This window comes from Parasteatoda tepidariorum, chromosome 6 (assembly GCF_982258835.1).
Source record: "Parasteatoda tepidariorum strain Cologne lab strain chromosome 6, Ptep-v5.0, whole genome shotgun sequence".
Classification (NCBI taxonomy): Eukaryota; Metazoa; Arthropoda; class Arachnida; order Araneae; family Theridiidae; genus Parasteatoda; species Parasteatoda tepidariorum.
This window is the reverse complement of record NC_141760.1, coordinates 28,278,374-28,303,345: the sequence shown is the minus strand read 5'-3', so window position 1 is coordinate 28,303,345 and position 24,972 is coordinate 28,278,374. Positions and strand designations below refer to the sequence as shown.

At 29.4% G+C, this 24,972-nt stretch overlaps 1 long non-coding RNA gene across 1 annotated transcript; it reads right to left on the bottom strand.

The window, feature by feature from the left end:
- Nucleotides 1–436: 436 nt before the first annotated feature.
- LOC147807724 (uncharacterized) lies at nt 437–23,625 on the bottom strand. The gene is made up of 5 exons (XR_015434904.1): nt 23,544–23,625; nt 21,804–21,821; nt 6,839–6,850; nt 1,812–1,859; nt 437–539 (listed from the first exon to the last, which is right to left on the bottom strand). It is a non-coding gene; the product is annotated as an uncharacterized LOC147807724 (long non-coding RNA).
- Nucleotides 23,626–24,972: the final 1,347 nt, after the last annotated feature.

The following is a 24,972-nucleotide window of genomic DNA, read 5'->3' as shown; positions in this document are numbered from 1 at the left end:
ATCTGGAAGATGTGTAAGAGTTCCCAAAAGACTTGATTTGTTTAATAATGTATTTTATGAGCTTGAGACTCTGTGCTTGGCGTTCTTTTCTGTCATTCAATGCTATGATTCCTTCGGAAAAGTACGCTCTGACTTTGGAGCTGTTTATTTTTGCTGAATAAATGTTCTTTTGTGTTTCGAGGGACTATGTGTCATTTTATTTCCTATGCTCCCAGCATCTGGTAGATGCAGCCCAAGAACAATCTGGATTAATTATTCTCCTTTGGTTTCTAACAAGTAATATTTAGTTGTCACCTTAATGCAATTTTAAATTACATTAATTTGATCGGAAATAAAATATTATAATAGCTTTAAGACATTTCTGAAAAATTATGCAAATGAACCTTTGATTTAAGAAAGTCAAGTTTCGAAAACTTAAGTAAGTAAAAAAATTCAATTTCAAGGCAAACTACAAATTTTTATTTGCAATAACACAAGAGAAGTATTGATAGACATACAGATGCAGTTGAAGCTAGCTCATTGAAAGGGGTTGCCTCAACCTATACAAAGTAGAAAAGAAAACAGTTGTAGAAAAAAAAACGATATTTTTAAACAAATCAGATTTATTTTCTTAACATTGTTGAAAAAAGAATTTCTAATTATTGACTAAAAATGATATAACGGAGTAAAATAGTAAATAATAATCGAATTCTATTGAGTTAAACCATTGAAGGTCATATTGTGTGATGGGGGACACAATATGGAATAACTGAGTTTAACAATGAACTTTATTGAATTTTCAAAAGGAAAAAACGAGCATCCTAACTTTAATACAATTTCTGTCTTCAGTAAAACTTCAACTACTCAAGAAATATTTAAATTTAGAAAATGTTTTCCAAACTTAGAGGATTTGACTCCTAGATTTTCACTCTGATATATTTCGTTTATCCAAATATAAGTTCAGGCAAAAAATAAAATATTTATTATTTTTTCATACTTTATTTGACGACGAAAATTTTTTTAATTGTAATGTATAAAAATTTTTACATCATTTTGAGAAATCTAATTTTATGCGTCAAATTTAAAATTTGAACAAAATAACTCGACTTAATTTAAAATATACGATTTTTTTAATATTCTTTTACTATGCCATATTAAATTACATTCTTTGAAATTGTATTTTTTGTATTAAACCAAAAAATGCAATTTTTTTAGCTATTAATTAATAAAATAATAAAAGTCATTAAATTGTTACTGAAATTAGTTGTGCCTGAAACTTTATTTGGATAAATAAATTTTTGTAATATGTGAAAGAAATATAAGATTTTCTAAAAAAATTCTCGAAGTATGGTAAAATGCACAAAAAAGAAGTTACCATTAAAGGGTCCAAACATTTGACCACTCTCCTAACCAAACTATTAGGACAAAATTTCCAAGCTCGTGTCCCCCCCCCCCTATATTGCGAGAGTCGGAAAAACAAATTCGTCAAAAAGAAAAAAGATGTGTATAATCAGAAAAAGTATGTTTTCGAGCTGTGTTTGATTTCGGAACTTGAATTATGATCTGAATTAATTAATTAGCATGTTAGAGATTAACCCCTCGAACTATTAAGAATAAGTCTTAGTATTTGAAGATCCGATAATTAGAACAAATGTTATTCAGAACGTTTTGTTTTTGAGCACTGTACGTTATATTCCGTTTATTATGTTCACCAATTCGAAAATAATTCCAGGGCAATTTTTTATTATACTAGAATATTGCAAAGTTAACCATTTTTTTATTGTTTTGATTAATCAGCAAAATTTATACTGTACCAGAATTATTTAACTTACCATTGGCATTTGGATGAAATTCTACGATACTTCATTTGAGTATCGCACCTGTATTGAAAAAGAAAATAATGCTTTAAATTTCTTTTTTAAACAAAAATTTTGAATGCCTGTAAAATTACTTATTTACTCCTAAATTTCTTTTTGAGATTATTTTTTCTTCTACTAGACTATATCAATTACCATATTTGATGTTTTTCAGAACATTAACAAGCATGTGTAAGATTTGTCTAGTGGCAATGGGTCTTGAAAAAACATTAAAATTTGTTATTTTTTTAGAAGAAAGCTTCTCAAGGTTCGTTTATTTTATGATTTATTTTGCATCTATACATTAGAGAATGTTGCATTTTATGTAACAAAAGCTTATATTTTAATTATTTTTGCTCCTTTTTTTTCTCCTTTAATTTTAAAGAATTAATTATGTTAAGCTTATACATTTAAAAATTTTCAATATTCTCATTAAAATATAATAAATTTATTTTTTCACTAATCTATATATATATTTCTCTTACACGGCAACAAAAAAAAGCCTCATTACAACTCCCCGAATGGCAACGCTAGAAAATCGACCAATCATTACCGCTAAAAATGTCACATGCCAAATCCAGCAGAGATGGCTCAACATATAGCGCTTTTAAAAACGGAAACTGAAATAACCAGAGAGAACATAAGCTAGGCAGAAGCGAGTAGTCTTTGTCGATAGATCTCCATTTTAGTATTTTGTCGAAAGCGCTTTTTCACGAATTTATATATCACGAATTTATTTGACGATTTTTGATTTATATCACGAATTTATTGGTTTTGCTAGAATTTATTTGTTTATGCAGGTTTTTAAATTGCAATTCACTTATTTCAATTCTTAATAGACTTAATTTTCGCCAAAATTTTAATCTATTTAAAGAGAGCGCATTTCTTATAGATTTAACGAATTACATGTCATTTATTAGAATTCAAATTTATTTTAATGACTTAGCATTTACTAAAAAGATGCAATTTTTTTAAAAAAAAAAGTTGTTACATGGATTTGAATGATTGTTTTGAATTCTTAGAATTTTGTGCATTTGCAACGTACCTAAGTTAGTAGCGAGCGAAGCGACTTTGGTTTGAGAAGCAATCCATATAAGATTGCGTAGCAATTTTCGGGGATTGGCGAGCGTTAGCGAGCAGGGGGCGCAGCCCACTAGTTAAATATATTTCAACATCTTCAAAATAATTTTTTTTTAGAAAATTACAGTTTAATCCATCAATTCCCTGTCATTAATTGCGAAATTGTAAATTTTTGCGGAGCCATCCCTCTAACCATGTGTGCGACTACGCATATGCCCCATCTCAGGGATTAAGTAGTCATAAAAAATGCAAAATAAATGTGGACAAGCAAAAATTTAAAATGGAATTTATATGAATAATAAAGAGTAAGAAATGAATATTTAAACAACTTTATAAGTTAGAATACCTAAAAAATCAATCACTTAGATTCTCAGAAAAATCACGTCAACAATGAATCATTATATTGGTATCTTTGACCTTAATCCCTTGAAGTAGAATTTTTGGTTAAATTAGCAAGAAATTTTAAATTTAGCATTTTAATAATTTATGGTAATGAAATACAGTTTGAAACATCGAAATCTTTATCGTAAAAGGTAACATTTATCAAATACGGCTCACTTCAAAATATTAACTTTCCTAATTTGCATTTATATGCATCAGTTACTTAGATTTTGGAAAAATAGTTATTTTTCATTGAAATTATTACCAAATGTAATTATTATTACATTTGGTAGTTGTTTTAAGTATTTTAAATAAAAAAAATTACTTCCAAACACTGCAATTTGTCATAACGTTCTTTCTCAGGCAATGTAAAGTGATCCCACCATAAAATATTCAATTTCTGTGATTTCGCAAATTAATTATCAAAACAATCCGATTAATCCTTATTTGTTTTTTTTTGTACAAAAAGGCTAATGCATTATTGTTAAAAAAGATAATTAAAGTTGCTGTTGTATTTCATTTACGTCGCACTAGAGCTGCACTATGGGCTATTGGCGACGGTCTGAGAAACATCCTTGAGGATGATCAGAAGACACGCATCACAATTTTGAAAGGGACCCCCGCTGTGGTAGCCCGATGACCTGCACGGTTCTGCTTTACAGTAGAACAGTTTAACGAGAACCAATACCGCATACCCTCTACCGTAAAGTGCTCGACGACTTCGCCTGCAGGTCGTCGGGCTACCGAAGTGGGGATGCCATCCCCTCCGCAGAGGATCAAAATTGTGATGGCATGTCTTCGGATCATCCTCAGGGATGCTTCCCAGACCGTCGCCAATAACCTATTGTGCAGATCTAGTGAGACGTAAATGAACAACAACAACAAATTGTTATAAATAAAATGTATGCAATTCAAATCATAGTTAGTTACCCAGACGCGCTACTCTGGCAACTACAAACATATATGGTTGAGGAAAATATAGATGAAATCAAAGAAAAAAATAGTTTTTTTTTTTGTAGAAAGCAGGAGTTAATTTAAATTAAACATAACGAGAAGAATATATATATATATATATATATATATATATATATATATATATATATATATATATATATATATATATATATATATATATATATATTATATTAATTTGGGTTGGCCCGTGTCTGGATGTGCGCAAGGTAATCATATTATTCTAGAATCTAGATAATTCAAAGTTTAGAATTAATAAATTTGAATTTTCAATATAAAATTTTAAAATTAATAAGGGTAAATTTTAATTGTGAAATTTAAACATTAATAAATAAAAAAATTATTGATGTTTTTAGAGAAAGTAGTAACAATTAGAGAAAAAAATATTTTTAAAAGAGCTCTTTATTAAATAATGGGAGATGTTTAGAAATGGATTTGCCCTAAATGGATTTGTACTAGGTAAGAACATAAATTTAGTTAACAGAGAAATTTTTAATTATAATATACATTTAACTTAACGATTTTACATCGAATTTATTTACATTATTTGAAAATTTATTATTTTTTCATTAAATTTTTTTAGAGTTCGACTATTTGTTTTTCAAATAAATAAACATGGCTACAAATTCTTTTAATTCTAATCATTTGATTGAAAATTTCTTTTAAATAACTCTTTTTGGAAACATTAGAATGTCATGTAATTAGTTTATTTATATTAAATTATCATCTAGCAAATCCGTGACTGAAATTCTTCCATTATTTACTGAAGAATTTCTTCAGAAAAATTTTTTTTTTTCGCAAAATGTTAATCATTCCTCTGAATTTATCAATATAACACTTATTAAAATTCCACTTTATCAATTTAAAAATTCAACCTTATTAATCATAAATTTTGAATTATCCAGTATATTATGATTATGTTGCGCATATTGTGATTCTGGTCCATCTAGATACGGGTCAATCCAATGTAACGAATAAATCAAACGCACCTCTCTAATTCAATAAGAACGTGCCATAACTTGCTCTTACCTTTCTCTTTATACGTTTCTAATTTCATGTTTTTTAACCTGGCGAGACTGTTTTGAAAACATTTTAAATCATTTTTTAAAAACGGTGGTAAGTGTACATACATTTGAATACGCTGTTCGCTTTATTTATTAAAATTTAAGTTTTACACTGTATTTTTTTTTCCTGCGTGATTGATTTATTTTGAATTTTTTTCCGTTCAATTTATCATTTTTCTTCAATTTTTCGGGTGATCCTTAACTTATTGTATTGATGTATTTGAATTAATTAGATTATGGTAATACAATGCTCGAAAGCACTCTGTTTTCTGGATATAATCGTGTGAGTATGACAGGATTATATTTTTTCCTTATCTTGTTTTTTTAGGTCTTTTTAAACAAACAACGCCATTTTTTATGAAAATATTCAATCAAACAGGGTTTCCAAAAACCATTTGTACAGATCAAGGGAAAAATTTTACTGCCGAGTTAACAGAATCGTTTGTTAACGTTTTAGCTCTATCTCCTGTGTTTGCTACTCGTATACTAGTATAGGAGCCGCAGAATGTTGGAATAGTACTCTAAAAGACATGTTAAATAAAAACATTCAAGAAAATGTCAGTGACAGAGACTTTCACCTCTAATATCTGTCTTTCGCCTATCGAGAACTACCACATAGTACCACTGGTATTTCACCATATCAACTAGTGGATAGATCAAAGGAAAAGCAATTTAAAATTGCAGATCTGGTTTGGATCCTCATTCCCTCATCTTCTCATAAACTGATGAAAACATGGATGGCTCCAGAAGCGATTGTTCAGTTGACAAGGCAACACACCGCACTGGTAAAATTGGGCAGAAGCACCAGAAAACTACATTTTAACAAACTTCGACAGCATGGTATTTTATTATGAGCTGAATACAGAAGTATTCATTAGTAACTCATTCCTAAAATTTACTACAACTGTTCAAAGATGATTGCATGATTTAAAAATTTATCTCTCATAAAATAGAGATATTTTTCCAGATTTTATGCAATAAATTTGTGAAAAAGTGAATTCGTATAGATGGTTGAATAAATGGAACAACAAAACGATGAGTTTCTATAGACTAAATGACCACCGATATTAAGTTTGGGAAAAAGTTCTATTCCCTTTATTTGTTATTAGAATATTAATGCAGGAAGTTCAGAGCAATGCTACCGAATACTAGTTACAACAGGACAATATGAAACTTTGTTTTTGAATTAAGCAACCGAATTTTTCTACTTCTTATTTCAATGGCATGTTGCAAAAATATATTTTGCTAGTGATAACCAACATTTTTACCTCTCTAACGTTCTTTCTTGGGCCATGCAATATTGTTCTAGCATAAGAGTTTTTTTTTTCATGAATTAGCAACTTCATATAAAAAGATATTTGTTAATTTTTAATTTATTGTTTTGTTTTTCGCAATATTGTGTTAAATTCTTTTTTGTCAAAGGATATTTACAGGTAAATTTGAAACGTTAATTGCTAAAAACGATATGTGTGCATTTAAAAACATTATACATTTAAAAACATTTACCTGAAGGTGCCGCTGCAATTAAATTTGTTTTAATAACATACTGATGACATAAAAGAAAGAAATAGTTTTGTTGTGAAGAATATTAGATGGTTTTACAAAGTGTAATGCTATTAAAGAAATCTTGGATAGCAAAGATCATATTTTAAAAGTCGCATATTTTAAACAAAAATATGTTCTTTTGAATTTCAATTCTCAGTACTTTTATTTCCACTTCAAAATACTATAGCCATCTATCCTAAATTTATCCTATAATTTTTTAAATAATATTTATCATTAAAAATAAATATTGCACCATTATCATGACGATAATATAAATTTTAATCTCTGGAATTGAAGCATTAAAAAAGATATCTACGATGAAAAAAATGATTTTACGTTAATCTAATATCACGGAATTCTAATGTTAAAAAAAGTGCTTATTTATTTAGTATTTTAGTTAAATAAATAAGAATAAAAGAATTTATAGCAATATTGTTTGATCGAAAACAATGAGACATACATTTTCAAAATTTGGTAATTGCATTTTGAAATTAATTGTGGTTACTTATATTATCAGTTATCTAAAACTTTCAGTTATCTAAAAACTTTAAGTTATCTAAATTAATATTTTTCCAAGAGGAAATCCAAGTCTGGCAAATCTTGTTGCAACCAGAAATTAACATTATGTCTGTACCCATTAAACAATTATACATTTCATACTGTAGGAAGCGTATTCCACACTTCTTGCGTACGCACATCATTGCGCACCTCATCACGCATCCCATTGCGCTCATCCTAATCCTAAACAGAGGTTGGATTATCTTTCCTCTGATTCTTCCCATGCAGCGAATGCGATGAAAGCTGACGAGGCAGACGGCCTCCTCTTATATGTTTAATGTCCTGTATTATGTCCTATATGTTAATAAATTGCTGTTAATTAAGTTAAGTTTCTCCAGTATACAATTAAAATATAAATATTATATAATAAATGTTATAATTTCTATAAAAATGTTATATCTAAAATTGAAATAATATTTAGTTTAATATAATACTTTCGCGAATCCAGTTTTTAGGTCAATCGAAGGTATGGGACAAATCAAATGCTGTTCTTGATTTCAGTATGTACGCGTCGTTAAAATATATCCGACTACCTCCTGTTTGTGAATCCACAGCTTCCTAATTCCCTATATTGAAATATAATTTTATAATGAAAAATGTTTGCAATAATTTTTTTTAATTTATTTGTAAGTAAATAGCATCTCCCTTTACATGTTCCATATTCTGTTTTATTTTGGCTTTCGCTTGAATTTATATTTTAATTCTACTTGATTAAATTATGCTAAAGAATCAGTCACACTTTTTAATGATCTTCATTACTATTATAGTAGTGCTATTAAATTTATATATTTTGCTTTGATTCTTTTAATACAGTATTAGATCGAAATATTTTTTCAGATTTAATCATGTAAGCTGAGGACAAGAATATATAGTTTCGTTGAAAATTTTTCTGAATTTTATTAAGCTATTTTCATTTAGTTTTTAAGCTTTTATTTATTATTCTTCCGCTTTTATTTATTATTCTTCCGCTTTTATACAAATCCTTTTTCTTCTTTTACGTTTTTTGCAATATGTTTTTTAAATTTTATTTTATGTGTTCTATGTACTTGCAGCTTATGAGCACTAAATAAAGCTTAACACAATTACGAAACAAAATCCCTAACTGTTAAACACTATCCTCTATTTAACGCTTTAATATTATATTTTGTAATCTAACTACGCAAAATAACTACGAATGTATTTTTAAATCGTTTTTATAAGTTATCAGAAAGTGATTGTGCTTCTGCTCTAGCTTTATATGTTGCTTTCCGTGCTTCATTTTGCATTTTTCTTTTATTCTGTATTTTCGTTTTTGCGTATTTTTGTTTATTTTACTTATTATGTTTCACTTTCGTATCAATATTTTGGTACTCCTAGCATTATTTTATTAATATACTTTGCTTTGGCACTATTAATACAGTAGTAGAATGCACTTTAGTTTGCGGCCATAATCGAGTGAACTGACAACTATATAATTTATATTTGCTATTTTTTATAGCTTTTTAAATTTTCTTTAAATTTTGAAAGATTTTTTTAAAAATATATTTGTTTTTTTGACAATTTTTCTTCCTCGCCTTTGCTTTTCCTTTTTTTTTCTTCAAGTACTTTTCTTGAATTCTTATTTTATATATCTAATATTTTTTTAATTAAATATTATGTTTCTTTTTTCATGAAAGCATGAGCATGTTTTTTCATGAAAATTATTTCATGAGCACGTTTATTCATGAAATTTAGCTTTAATTTCAACAGAAATTTTAAATTTGGAAAAAAAGAATATTTTTCTTTCTTTCTAACTTTTTAAGGGAAGTTAACCATCTATTTTTTTTAATGTAAAATACTCAGTGTTAAAAATATATAAATCTAGCTATATATGGTTCTATTTTATGGTTTTGAACATCGTATAAGGGAAATTGTGTATCAACTTTATAGTCAAATTGATACTTTACCAATTATTATCTTTCTTTAGAATAATTTTTCGGTAAGTTAAATTGCCCGACATTTTTATAAAGCCAAGATTGTTCAAATCGTTGTTGTATTTAAATATGATTTCAATAAGATATTTCTTCATGGCAAAATTTTCATAACTTAAATTTTTCATCATAACTAAACACTTGAGCTTCCGTGGCTCTGTTTGTATAGCGCTTGGCCAAAGAATACCTAAAGAGGCCTTTTCATTTCAATTCTAACCTTCAGTAAGGATAGGTTCGAAAAGGGACGAAATATATTGCACCTCCAAAACCCGTTCTACTGTCTCCCCTACATTTTTTGTGGGGGTGCATGTGTGTAACCCGAAACTAATCGACTAACCACTGTCGCAGAAGGGGGATTGCAACCTGCGGGGGTCAACTAGCTTTCAAAAGATATCAGAAGAAACTCACTCTTCATCTTATATTATGCTTTTTCTCTTTCTAAGAAAAACTTAAAAAATATTTTTTTAACTCTAAAACGACTTTATTTTCAAAATAGTTTTATCATTTTATTTAACATGCACTTTTTCTAATTATATCTTGAATTGTTTATTATTTTGATTTGATTATTTAGAGAACTAATAATAACCAGGGTATTTAAATTTATAAAATTTTACTATGTAGTCATATGAAAGTAATTCATATAAAGTAACTACATTAAAAATAAATTTATATTTTCTCTATAGATCAAATAAAGTTTGTTAATTTTTTTAAAATTGATTTGCTAATTTTTAAAACTTTTTATGTTAAAGTAAAACCTTGAGTTCAAGATTTTATTTTTTTATTACGTATTTAATTTTCTTCTTTCAATTACAATTCAAATACAAATATTTTTCACAATCTTTTTTTAATTTTAATTATTTTTTTCAAAGATTGTTACACCGTTTTGAAACTAATTAAATTCTACCACTTTAAAAAACTATGTTAACATTTAATCCATTGTTTAAGCAAATATGGTTGCTTACTATGTAAATTTGATTTAGACTTAGATATTTGAATTTCGCAATTTGAAAAAACTAAATTAACCTTCACTAAAAACTCACTTCATTTTAATTATTACTTTTGCTAACTACAATTATTATTGTATAAATAACTCCGAACTGGAATTATGATTCGATCTTAAAAAATAAACACCGGGGTTATTTGTCACAAACAAATTGAAACATCAAAATTGAAAATTATTCGATTTAATTATCACAAAATTTTAAATCATATTAAGACAGATCTAGTTTCCGATTATATCACTTAACTTATTCAAATAATTTAGCTCGGATACATTTAAAACTTCACCCATAAACTCATATTCATCATTTTTACTTACATTATTTCTTCTCAGTTATAGTTACTTAAAAAACTTATCGCCAGAGATATTATTTAACAATAATACAAAAGAAATTCCTTATTGATCTAAAGCAGTTATTTAGTATAAATTTATTAAACTGCATATTTTGAGAGCGCAGTTTTATATGAAGTTTATTTTAAAGGAATAAAGGAAAATATATCTTATTAAAAAGTGAATATATTTTATTTATCAGCTTTTGCTTGTTAAAAGGTATTTATATTTTATCAAATAATTTTTATCAAGTAATATCTTGTGATTACTTTATATAATAAAGGAACTTCATTTTTAATTAAATTATTATAACCCTAATAACAAAGAATAATGGTAAAAGGGGGTAATGAACGCATTTTATTTGTAAATGTCGTAAATAAAAGGACAAATAAATAACTTACAAAAGTATAACTTATTTCTAAGAAATTCCTTAAAAACTATCTTTGATAAGCTTTATAATTTTCTAAACGTAGAAGTAATATTATAAGAAAATTGATGTAACTCTTTCATTTCAGTTATGAGGATTCATAAAAAAATACCATTATTTCTGTCGTAAAAATAAATTATAACATTTTCGACTAATAAGCTGAAGTGACAGTTTAAATTTATTTTTCTAATAGATCATTTCGATGGATCATTAAAAACAACAAAATAAAACAATTCTATGTTATTTTACATTTTAGTACATAGATTTGTGAGACTGCTCACTATAATTAATATAAAGATTTATCAAAATAATCGAAATTAATTTATAAAAAGTACGATAACGAAATTTTTGAAAGAAAAGGCATTTATTGGTTTTGATTAAAACTTACAACATAACAACAGATTGAGACAAGTTTACTTTACAAAATTTTATCAAATACAAAAATACAGAAAATTATGGTTATCTAGGAGATATATTCATATAGATGGCATGCTGGCTAACCCTGGGAGGTTTTCGTGTTTTTCCTCTTTATGTAATGCTAATGACGGTTAGTTTTCTTATATTTTAATTAACTATAATTACACTAATTAAAGTTTGCAGTATAGAAATTTCTACTAAAACTCTTCTCCATGAATGGCAAAAGAGGGTCAGGGAAGAGAAATTAAAATAACACATTGATTACATACTTTGTTCTAGCAAAAAGTTATGAATAAAAATTACATTATACACTTTTAATATGAATTCGAAAAATTTCTCGTTATTAAATACATAAGATATTGCATAATTACTACTCTTAATATATATTTTTAGAATATTGCGAAAAAAAGTTTTAAAAAGTGTATTAATTAGGAACTACAGATCAGGGAATCAACTAAGGAATCAGGTCTGAAAACATCAAAACCAGTTTGACTGTCTGAAGTAACAAAGAGTAGCTTAACTCTAAGTATTACAGCTTATTTTTATTTTTTAATTTATCGTGATGAAATTTCGTGGTGTTTATAATAATCACATTTCTCATTCTTTCTATTTCATCTGGCAATCAAACTGGTTTCAATATTTTCAGTGTTGCGTTCCTAAGCATCGATTCATTATATTTTGATATCGTTTGTATTTTTCTCTCGTGAATATTAATTATGACCACTAATGTTCTTTTACTTCCTTTTTTTTAAAAAGAATTTTACAATACATGCGTGTATTTTCATATTTTTCTTCATTTGCTGATTAAAATGAAAATTTCATAATACTTTAGTGTTCTTCTGTATTTACATTAAAGCACTAAAAACAGGGTTAAGTGCTTGTTCATGTTTGGATAATGCATGGTCTTGTGTACTAGCTATTTTTTTTCCTTACCGTGAAAAAACATACTATCCCAGCTATTGGAGTAATTAAAACTATTTACGGAATGAAAAAATTGGAACCTTTTAAATTTTTTTAATGTAAATGTTTTTTTAAACCTACAAATGAGTGCACGATATATTTTTTAAAAAAAAAAGGAAAACTGCAGTTTTGTGATGCTTTATAGTATATTGGAAGATCTTTACGTCATTTATTCGATTTTAATTAATCTCACTTTATTCAGCAGCTAATTTTTTTAATTCTGAAACATCTCTAAAAAACAAGAAACAAAGTTTAAAAAAAGGGGAATCATGTATTTAAAAAATGAATTCCATTCTCAAAATAAATAAAAACAAGAAAATTATTACTACTAAATAAATAAAATGTATATAGAATGAACGAATTATCAGCAAATATAATTTTCATAATAAATTACAAGCTTATAACTAAAAAGAAAGCTATCGGTTTTTAAAGCGTTCCCCATATCAGTTTTTCAGGAGGAGAGAGAGAGAAAAAGATTTTCAAAAGGGAGCAAGACCTCCCACCGAGAAGATTAGTGAACTTGGGGGTGGAAGTTGCCTTCCTCCCTTACTCAAAGGTAGAAAGTGACTTGTGTTTCAAAGGCAATATTACAAAAATTAATAAAGATTAAAAAAATTAACCTACATTTTTGTGGATAGGAAAGATTGAAAAAATTATTAGTATTTTTTTTTAATTGATCACTCCGATTCTTGAACAAGAAAAATCGATTCAAAGTATGGCAAGCCCGCCATAGACTTTACATGTTAAAAGCAGAATTGAGGAGTCTGCTTGGTACAACACTTTTCTCCCGGCAACCACGATTGTGGACCCGACTTTCTGATCATTTGAGCACGCCCCTTGTTTTTTGTTCGCCAAGGTATAGCGATAATAACTCTTAATAAAGAGTCGTCTAGGAGAGTTTAAGTCTCAAAAATAGAAAAATGGCTTTAAATATTATTACTACCGGTTGCCTTTTTTTTCTATGAAAAACTTGCTAACCCTGCGAAATCACCCGAGACTTCTCTTGTATCCTTTCTTTAATCTTCTTTTGTATCTTTTTTTCAAAGTTACTGTACTAATATGTTAAAAAAGAACAACAATGTTCAAAACAAATTTACAAAGCATGGTAAGTAAGAAATTGCTACTGCTTACTCCTCTTATCAGAAACGGAAAAATTATTGATTATGAATGATAAAAGTAAAAATACAAAAACTAAATTTGTTTTAATAAGTCAATATTTTTAAAATTGTACTGCAGATCAAATTCTTTAACTGTTGCTGCAAAACTTTAGTACTCAGTTCATCTTTAACTATATTTGGCTCGCCAATATCAAATTAAAATTCATTATTAACCCAATATGTAAAATATTTGTTAAATAAATACTTAATCCTTTAATAGTTGTTTCAACTTCCCTGTTTATACTGCCCGTACATTGATGTTTTTAAGGAAAATTGCCCCTGTTTGGTTTAATACTACACTACTGATGGTTTTTAAGGTTAAGTATCACTATCTTTATAGTTGAGGCAAATATTCTTCCCTTTAGGAACTCTGCAGGTAAATCTCACATTGCGATAAAGCCTAAAAATCAGTTAAATCACATGCAAAATGGATATATTTAACTATCTTTATTTTCTTCGAGTTGTATTAGCTACGTATTCCGGGGTCAACAAAAGTTCAAAATCTCTTGGAGCCAGAGTGATGACACACTTCGTAAAAATTAGCACTAATATGTTTTGTTTTAATGATAAGGATTAAAATGGTTATAATATAAGGACAACTAATATTTTTAATATAATATTATCCACAAATAAATGAAATATCCAAAAATATATTATTTTTAATAATAACGTTTGAAATTCAAACTTATAGAAAAAACCAATATTAACGTTTGAAAAGGTATTGGCTATAAACTGAAATTATTGCACTTTTTATTCTTCGTACTCTTAACCACAGTATGAGAACAATACGAAATTCCTAGTACTAGCGTTAATGAACACTAGAATTTATTTTTGCCTTTGAAGCATAGATATATTTGTGTACTAATCACATGGTTGTGCATGTTGTGCTAATAATACAGCTTACACCTTGGGGCTAACCAATTCATAAAAGCGATAGCTTAAATGCAGGCATTACTGATTTCCCAGATTTATTTTGCTTTCACTTTAATCAATGCTAGTCTGATCACATATATTATCAATATTATTTCAAAAGTAAACTATATAATATTTATTTTGTGTTTGTCATGAATTAAATAAATCAAACTATTGCAACCCCGCCCTCAAGAGAACTGATAAATAATTAGTTTAGAAACCAGCTTTATCTTTTCCGCCTGATGGATAACGTTACATGCTGTAAATTGCAGCAAACAAATAAATTTCACGGACGCCTTTTTAATGTTATTCAAATGAACTACTAGTTCTACAGATGAATAAACAGATACAAATTAAAACATAATAAACATTTATTAATTCTAAAGCAATCTCAATTTAGTGATATTTTCAAAACCTAACTAATTCGAACACTAAATAATCAACACAAAACATTTCAAGAAGGTTGCCAACATGAAAACCAAAGTTAAAGAATAAAAATTAAATGAAAGCAGCAGCAGTCAGAGTCACGTGACACCAACTATAAAAACATATTACAATCTCTAACACATGCTATCACGCATTTATGAGAGACGTCACGAAAGGGTTAAGGCTTGGGTTTATTATCAACCTGAATCAATCTTTGGATACGGTTAAATTAGATACCTGCAATCGACTTTACGTGGGTTTTTCAAACTTGATTGCCTAACGTAACTTGTATTTATCTAATTGCGGATTTTTTTAAAAAAATTCTATTGAGTGGTATGCTTGAAAAACTTTCACATAACTTAACAAACTTCATCTTTCACTTTATTTTATTTAAAAGGAAATTATTTGAATTTTTAGTCATATTAAAATTGAGACATTTTCATAATTTAAAATACTAGAATATTAGATAGTAAGTTCAATACTTTAGGTATCCAGAATTTGTCGTGGTTCAATCCGTCGTGAGAATAATTCGTGGCAGCGACAATTCAGTGTCATCACTACTCGTCGCAGCGACAATTTATAGTGATCACAATTAGTTGCAACGACAATTCTTCATTGGTAAAACTCGTTACTCGTGAGCACAATTTTCTGCGGTTTCAGTGAAATAGATCTTAGTTCAGTAAATGAAGCATTAAAAATGGTGTTTCTTCACTAAATGAATTTTTTTTCTTTTTTTGTAAAGAGTTTTGTTATGTTATTATAAATGATTTCTGAAACTCTCCAACTCATTTAAATACGTTTCTCGCATTTGACGAAAAGAATTGAATTCCTTCCAAACACGCTAGTTTCCGGTAATTTTTTTGGCATTAAATTGAATGAGACACTACAAGATTCATTTGATTGAATAGTTTAAAAGTTAAAATCACTTTACTTTTTAAATGGATATCGAAGCATGCAAGGTACATTTTCAAAAGTAATTTTTTGCGCTGAGATAAAGGAAGGTGCGCTGAGCACTTGAGTTTCTGCTTCTTTGAATTCTTCATAGCTCAAGTTACCTTTTAATTTATTTTCATGTGATGTGTTATGTATGAAACGAAGAATCCATGACACCACTCTGATGTTTCTACTGTAAGAGGAAAAATGATCGCTCCATATTTCTGTAACTTCAATATTTACAATTGAAGATACGATCGTTCTTCTTTTTTCTCTAATCACTTCTTCTTCATTGACATCTTCCTCTGAGTCGTTAGTTGGCCATTCACGAGATGGAAGGTACAACCAACAGGGACCCTCCCACCATTTTGACTGGCACAATTGCTTAGCTGAACAACCTCTACTTGGCCGATCCGCGGGATTCAAGGATCCAGGTACATGTCTCCATGCTTGAACTGGTGTCAGTTTCCTAATTTCTTGAACACGGTTCTGTACGAATACACCCCACGTTTCTTCTCTTTTCAACCAAGCTAACACTGTGGTGGAATCTGTCCAAAAATACACATTGTGGGTTTTAAACTCTTTTCGTACCTCAGTGGATAGACGAGCAGATATTGTGGCACCAAGAAGTTCTAATCTTGCAATTGTTGTCTCTTTTTTCCCACAAGGGGCAATTCTTGTTTTACTTTGTACCAGCTGTACATAAACATTAGTCATATAACAAACTCGCAGAAAGACTACTGCCGAATAGGCATACTTGCTTGCATCACAAAAAAAATGAAGTGAAATATTTTCAACTCCCTTATCGCAGTGCAACCATCTTGCTACCTTCACATTCTTCAAACATTCAAGCTCATTTAACCATCTTAGAAATTCTTCGCCCGTTTTTTGATCAACTTCAGCGTCCCAACCAATTTTAGACTTCCACAAATTTTGTAACAAAAGTTTTGGACGCATCATCACTGGACAGGTTATCCCTATGGGATCAAAAACTTTGTGTGAAGCTGATAAAATATTTCGCTTTGTGATCACTTCATTCTTTGTTTCATTAACATCAGGAATATTTATGGAAAGAGTATCACTTTGTCTGTCCCATATCATTCCTAGAATGTTTGTTGACCTTACAGTGGATTCAGCGGGATTAGTGAACTCCCACCCTCTTAAATCAAATTTTCTTTCAGCCATAATTTCTGTGGCAACTTCAATAAACTGTTCTAACTCTTGCTCAGTTTCAACACTAACTAAACAATTATCTACATAAAAACTGAGTAGCAGTTGGCGGATAATGCCTTCAGGATATTTTCCATTTCCTTGTGTGGCTTCATCTAGTTTGTTTTCTAAGTGGTATCGTATGGTTGACGCAAGCAAAAAGGGACTACAAGAAACACCGAAGACAACTCTTCGATGACGGTAATGTTTGAGCTCACCTTGTTCGTCGTGCCATAGAAAACGTAGAAAATCTCTATCTGGCTTATGGAGACCTATTTGCAAAAAAGCTTTGCGTATATCTGCTGTTATGCCGAACTTATGGAGGCGAAATCTTGTCATTATGGAAGGAATTAATTCGATCAAATTTAGGCCCTTTTCAACACAGTCATTAAGACTGGGATGTCCCTTTTGTTTAGACGAAGCATTAAACACCGGCCTAATCTTTGTTGTACTGTTCTCCTTCACTACGTGACGATGTGGCATATAGTGACAAGTCAATTTCAGTTCTTCTACAGGAACTTCTTCGATGATGCCTTCTCGTTCCCATTCTTTGAAAACATTTCCATATTCCTCAAACAAATTTTCTGCTTTAAGCTTCCGAGTTGTTACTTGCAACCCTTTTAGTGCTAAATTAAAATTGTCGGGCAAAGGCAAATGTACGTCAAGCCAAGGTAGACTAACAAGGAAACGTTGATCTTCAACTTTAACAGTCTTTAAGAAATGATCTACCGAAGCGTTATAAAGTTCTTTTTTAGTCTCCTGTTCTGATGGATCCTGTATCCCTATGGTATCCAATGTCCACATATCTGATATATCCATTTCTTTCACTAAAAGAGAAGTTACCAACATAGAATTGCATAAAGATGTATCGCTTTCAGGCACTTTTCCCGACAAAGTCCAACCAAGTAAAGTTTCTATGGCGACAAGTCCACAAGTTAATACTTTACGCTGACCTGTCATAAGCTTCCCTATCACGTCAGCTCCAAGAAGTACTTGTACAGGTTGCAATTCATTACCAATATCTGATAAAGTTATCTTCATTTCCTGAAGCTCCTTGATCCACGGACCTGAAGTTACAGGTGTAATGTTATCACATATAGAAGACTGATCCAAAGCTTCCATGTTACAAGTTATGCTGCTTTTAGGATTTCTTAATCGAATTCTATAACATGTGTGTTCATACTTATCAGAGTTAATACCACCAAATAAAGAATGTATAAGTGTTTCTTTTCTTACCGGAGTATATCCCATTTGTTCCACGAGACTTTTCAAAATATACGTTTTTTGGGATCCGGAATCTAATACAGCTCTCACTAGAATTTCCTTGTTATCTGAAACCAGTTTGATTTTTAATGTCTGAAGAAACACTTTGGGACCATAAGTAATGTTAGACATGTTAATCTCAGAACTTTCACATTTCTCACCACTTTCTCCTGATTCTTCACCTTGGGTATCTAGCTTCTCACACATAAGTGGCACATGTCTTTTACCGCATACAATACATTTGATAAACATTTTGCACTTACGTACTGGATGACCAGGATTCAAACACGCAAAACAACACTGGTTTTTTCTTACTATATCTTGTCTCTCGGCTAAACTCATCCTTTGAGCGGTGAAACAGTCTGAGCTGGAGTGCTTTCCAGAACAAAAAACACATAATTTCTTTACCTCTTTTGAAGCCACAGTAAGTAAATTGGCAGCTGTAGGCACTCTACCTGAAATCAAAGGCTTTCCTTTTTTCTTAAAAGTTTGGAGATTTTCACTTGAACCCAAACCAAACCCAGCCATGGCTAAATTTATTCTTTCCTCTCCTTCAGTTTCGGTTTTCAGGAAATTCATCAAATTGTTCAGTCGTTCTTTAGCATCAGTTGAAGCTGCGTAAGAAGGACTTCTGTTCCATGCTTTCAGGAACTCTTCTTGAAAACAAGATTCAACCATTGGATAAAGTGTTGAAGCACATTTATCAGTTGTTACTCCTAGTGTCTCTAATGCTCTAAGGTACGATTCAAGCTTATCATAGAGAGAAGTCATTAAAATTTTTTCATTTTTCTGAACCGAAATTATTAATCTTAATAGTTCGCGAACATAAACTTCTACCAAAAGTTCATCTCTTCCAAACCGAGCTTTCAGACTATCAATTACCTTGGCGTAGTTAGCTCCGGTTGGCGGAAAGCTCTCTACAACTTCTCGCGCTCTAGATCCGCTTACAGTAGCTTGAATAAGGTACTGAAATTTATTTTCGGGAGCAATATCTACATCTTGATGAATCTGTTGGAATTGGCTCCAAAAAGGTAACCATTCCTTGATATCCCCACTGAATTGTCGAAACTCTAATTTGGGTAAATTAAATTTCCTCCTAGCACTAGTAATCATAGAATTTTCGGACTCACCTGCTATTGCCACTGGCGAGTTTACTTGAATTCGCGCCAACTCCAGTTCATGTAATCTTATTCTTTCCCGTTCTTCATATTGCTTTTGCTTTTCATCACATTCTAACTGTTTTTGCTTTTCTTCATATTCTAATCGTTTTTGATCCGCCTCTGCCAATTCTTTATGCTTCCGGTCACTAACAGTTGTTACCAAAATATCTTCAACAAACTGTGGATCTTCGGAATACTGCTTACTTTTCAAAATTGCTTCTTTCAGTTCCGATATTGTGACCTTTTGTGGTAATGTTGCGCCAATTTCTTCAGCGACGAACAACAAATCTTCTTTTTTAAATCCTTTTGCTGCTTGAAACATTGTTTCGAATCGGAAAAAATGTCCTGTCACGTACGCCAGAAAATGTAAATTGCAGCAAACAAATAAATTTCACGGACGCCTTTTTAATGTTATTCAAATGAACTACTAGTTCTACAGATGAATAAACAGATACAAATTAAAACTTAATAAACATTTATTAATTCTAAAGCAATCTCAATTTAGTGATATTTTCAAAACCTAACTAATTCGAACACTAAATAATCAACACAAAACATTTCAAGAAGGTTGCCAACATAAAAACCAAAGTTAAAGAATAAAAATTAAATGAAAGCAGCAGCAGTCAGAGTCACGTGACACCAACTATAAAAACATATTACAATCTCTAACACATGCTATCACGCATTTATGAGAGACGTCACGAAAGGGTTAAGGCTTGGGTTTATTATCAACCTGAATCAATCTTTGGATACGGTTAAATTAGATACCTGCAATCGACTTTACGCGGGTTTTTCAAACTTGATTGCCTAACGTAACTTGTATTTATCTAATTGCGGATTTTTTTAAAAAAATTCTATTGAGTGGTATGCTTGAAAAACTTTCACATAACTTAACAAACTTCATCTTTCACTTTATTTTATTTAAAAGGAAATTATTTGAATTTTTAGTCATATTAAAATTGAGACATTTTCATAATTTAAAATACTAGAATATTAGATAGTAAGTTCAATACTTTAGGTATCCAGAATTTGTCGTGGTTCAATCCGTCGTGAGAATAATTCGTGGCAGCGACAATTCAGTGTCATCACTACTCGTCGCAGCGACAATTTATAGTGATCACAATTAGTTGCAACGACAATTCTTCATTGGTAAAACTCGTTACTCGTGAGCACAATTTTCTGCGGTTTCAGTGAAATAGATCTTAGTTCAGTAAATGAAGCATTAAAAATGGTGTTTCTTCACTAAATGAATTTTTTTTCTTTTTTTGTAAAGAGTTTTGTTATGTTATTATAAATGATTTCTGAAACTCTCCAACTCATTTAAATACGTTTCTCGCATTTGACGAAAAGAATTGAATTCCTTCCAAACACGCTAGTTTCCGGTAATTTTTTTGGCATTAAATTGAATGAGACACTACAAGATTCATTTGATTGAATAGTTTAAAAGTTAAAATCACTTTACTTTTTAAATGGATATCGAAGCATGCAAGGTACATTTTCAAAAGTAATTTTTTGCGCTGAGATAAAAGGAAGGATATAAAATTTCAATAGTATAGCTTAGAAATTACAAGGAATTTTTTTCATAATAATTACAATATAAAACCTAGTGTATTTCATTAATAAATGCTCCAACTACTGTAATTTTAATTCCTTTTATTCGTATTTGTTTTCATTCAATTTAGCGAGAGAAAAACATAGGGAACAAATCCTTACTTACTAGTACTTCATCGTGAGATGAGTAAATAAATGCAAGTATACGATTGCAATTTTTGTACACTAAAATCTTATTTACCAGTTCATCTTATCAATTCCAGTTATATCTCAATCAATTCCGTATAAACAGGCAAGAGATTAACGTTTATGAGTGTAGGGTTAATGTTTCGCATTAATTTGGGTAAAGAAAGTTCGGGCATTTATTCAATTGTTCCAATTGGAAATAGTCTTTCTCCTGTTATCATAGCAGCAGATCAACGTGAACTTATAGCCGAAAGGTTTTCTTCCGTAAGCTGCAGATTTTTTTTGACGCAGTTTTGCTATCATATAATTTTTTTGTTAAATTCAGTTAAAATATGATAAACTCGTTTACAAAATTATCCACGCGTAGGATAGTCAATTTCAAAGATTTTGCAACGTCATATAAGAAGATGTGTGGTACATTCTCATCCATAGCCACAAAACAAATTACTATAAGCAATGTATATGAAATTAAAAACATAATTACTTACCTTCAACTATACCAGTCTCTGAAAAACATTAAAGTTTGAATAAATACCGATGGAAAAAATCAAAAATCATTTGATCTAATATCTTATATATATATATATATATATATATATATATATATATATATATATATATATATATATATATATATATATATATATATATATATATATATATATATATATATATATATATATATATACTCTTCTGGCCATTAAAATTGCTACAACAGGAAGGAATGCAAATAACTGAATGATATTTATTGGGCACATGCATTATAGTTGGAAGAACAAGTGATTATGTTTTCAGGATATTTGGATGTGTAGATCTTGAGAATCAGTACTCAGAACAGCATCCCCTGGCAGCAATAACAGCTGTTATTCTCCTTCTCATTGAGTCGAATAGAGATTGGATAGCATGGATGGGTACAGCATTCCATGCAACTTCAACATTATGCCGCAATTCATCGACTATAGGGACTGTTGACTGATTGGTAGCAAGCTTATACAGTTATTAATATCACGTAGTTTTTCAACAATTGAAAGTTCAAAAAATGTATAAAATAAGCTCTTACAATTTTTATAGAGGTTTCTGACATATTAATATTATTTTCCTCTTCTAGAGCATGTTTTTAAAGACTGTTCTGTTCTGTTCCTACGAACATTTTCATATTTGTTTTAATCTTGGAGCCATTTTTCCGAAGCTTTAAAATGATTATTACAGGGTAAAAAACGTTTTTTTTAAGTCTATTGTATTAAGAGACTGTATCATCTGTATCATGCACTCTATGCGAAATTAAAAAAAGGCATTATTATTTTAAACATATTTCTTATATTGCAGAGCATGAGAAAATATGGCAATTAATGTGAGGGGAAGATATCTTAGGTACAGGTTCTAAATCCTTTCAAAAAAAAGTTTTGTTTGTTTAGAGAAAATATAACTTTTCTCTGCCCTCGTTATTTAAAATATCACATGTACTAATAAATTCGCATTTTTAAGGATAGCAATTTAAACAATCGAATTCGTTTGTCACTGTCTTTCGCTTTTTTAAACATGTGCCATATACTCTTCGAATTTTCTTTTTAAAATCAGTGTAAAGAAATCTGAAGCATTTTGAACATCAAATTAAGCATAAAGTTAGGAAAACTTTAGTTGTATAAAACTTTCACAATTAGCATTTTTTAAAAATTGTGAATGCTAAACTACAGTTTTGTAACCATTTTCATCTAGTATGGTTTAAAAACCGTAGAAAGGAAATTTAATTGGACATTGGACTCAGGTGATGTTAAGATTTTCATTAGCTAATAGAGATTGATATTAGGTTGTGGAAGAGCTGTGTTTTGTCAAATGAACCATGGAATGTGATTTACTTAGTTAATCTGAAATTGATATTTTCAATTGTGAAATATGGAAAATACTATACTTTTTTTACTAAACTGTTCTTTGGTGCTCCATCTGGGCATTAATGAGCTTTCGTACTAGAATATTTCAGAGTTTTATTTTGAGCACTTCTAACGGTGTAATCAATTTCCATTTTAAGAATATCCCCTTTTATTATGAATTTGTGCAAAAGTTATTAATGTGTTTCACTTTTTTATTTTTTATTTTGAGCACTAAGCATATCGCTTGGGTTTCTTAAAAGGTTATTGCCATTTGACAACGTTTAAAAGCCATTTGACATCGTCTAAATAGTTATTATTATCAAATAACTGGAAGGAAAATTTGAGTAAAAAATTACTTACGTGATTGGACTAGAATGACGACTAGTAAAACGAGTAAGAGAACTGCTTTATTAAAAGTCATATTTTTAGCTTTTCTAAACTATGCAGATGAAAAATATGAATTCAATGAGTACGACTCTTTCCTTTTATATTGATACACCGATACGATAAAATCTAATAATTTCATGATTAAAATAACTAATAAAGGAGCTGGAAGAAGAACTTCACGAAATAGATTAATGTTATATTGATACACCGATACGATAAAATCTAGTACTTTCATGATTAAAAAAAACTAATAAAGAAGCTGCAAGAAGAACTACATGAAAAAATAGATAAAAATATCGATTTCGTAGAAATTGTATTTTGATAACAATAGCTTGCCATCTAAAGCGTAACAATTATGTTTCAGTGGAATTCTACGTGATCCAAGAATTCTGTATCACAAAGTTTTGCTTCAAAATGACCAGGAATATTATCCAACCCAACGTGAGGTTGCTATTATTGAACAAGCTCCTTTGTCCTCCATTATTTTTTACCTAATTGTAGCAGATGCTGCCTGTTGAATGCTTTCGAAACTTCATGAAGTTCTTAATTCTCCATCTTGATTCAATTAACGTTCTTGAATAAAAATGCAAACGAATTTTCTGTACAAAAAGTACGAAGATGATTGATGATTTCTATAGACGGCTTTTTTTTCTGAGTGATTATTTTTAAAAATTTATTTAATGTAAATGAAAAAACTCATTTTTTAGAGTTATTTCGTAATATTTATAATCACCTTTGCGCACAGCATTTCATAAAACATGAAGCAAATTAAATGTGGAATTTCTTTAGATATTTTTTTAATGCGTTTATTATTAAAATTTATTTATTGATCATTTACAGCAAAATTAGTACATTATTGAGACATGATGGGAACTTAACAGGACGGGGAACAGCATCCTCATTTTTTAATATTAATTTATTGCGCAATTTAATTGTACCTAGGTTGTTCCGTAATTGCGAGATCGACAATTTTTTTAAAAAATTCTTGACAATGTACAAAAACTACACATAGATAGTCTTAAAGGGATATTTTAAAAGAGAAAATTATTATATATTGTCAAACCATCAATTACAGTAAATTTAGCATAAAAATATTTAAAAGCAATTCCTTTTTAACTCAGTTTAAAATTTTTCACTTTTCGTTCGATACCATTTTTCACTTGCAATAATAAAATTGTATTTTAATTATTTAATTCTACTGAGGATGATCTTTTATTTCTCAAATATTTATTTGTTGACAAAAATTTTAAAACTATCGAAGAGTGGTGTTTACGAAAACAAATTATTTTGAATGTTTCTAAAATATAGATGGAACATCGAAGCACTTAATATTTTATAGCAAATAAAACACCTATGAAATAAAACTAAGGAATTTAAATATACACTACCATACGATAATAAG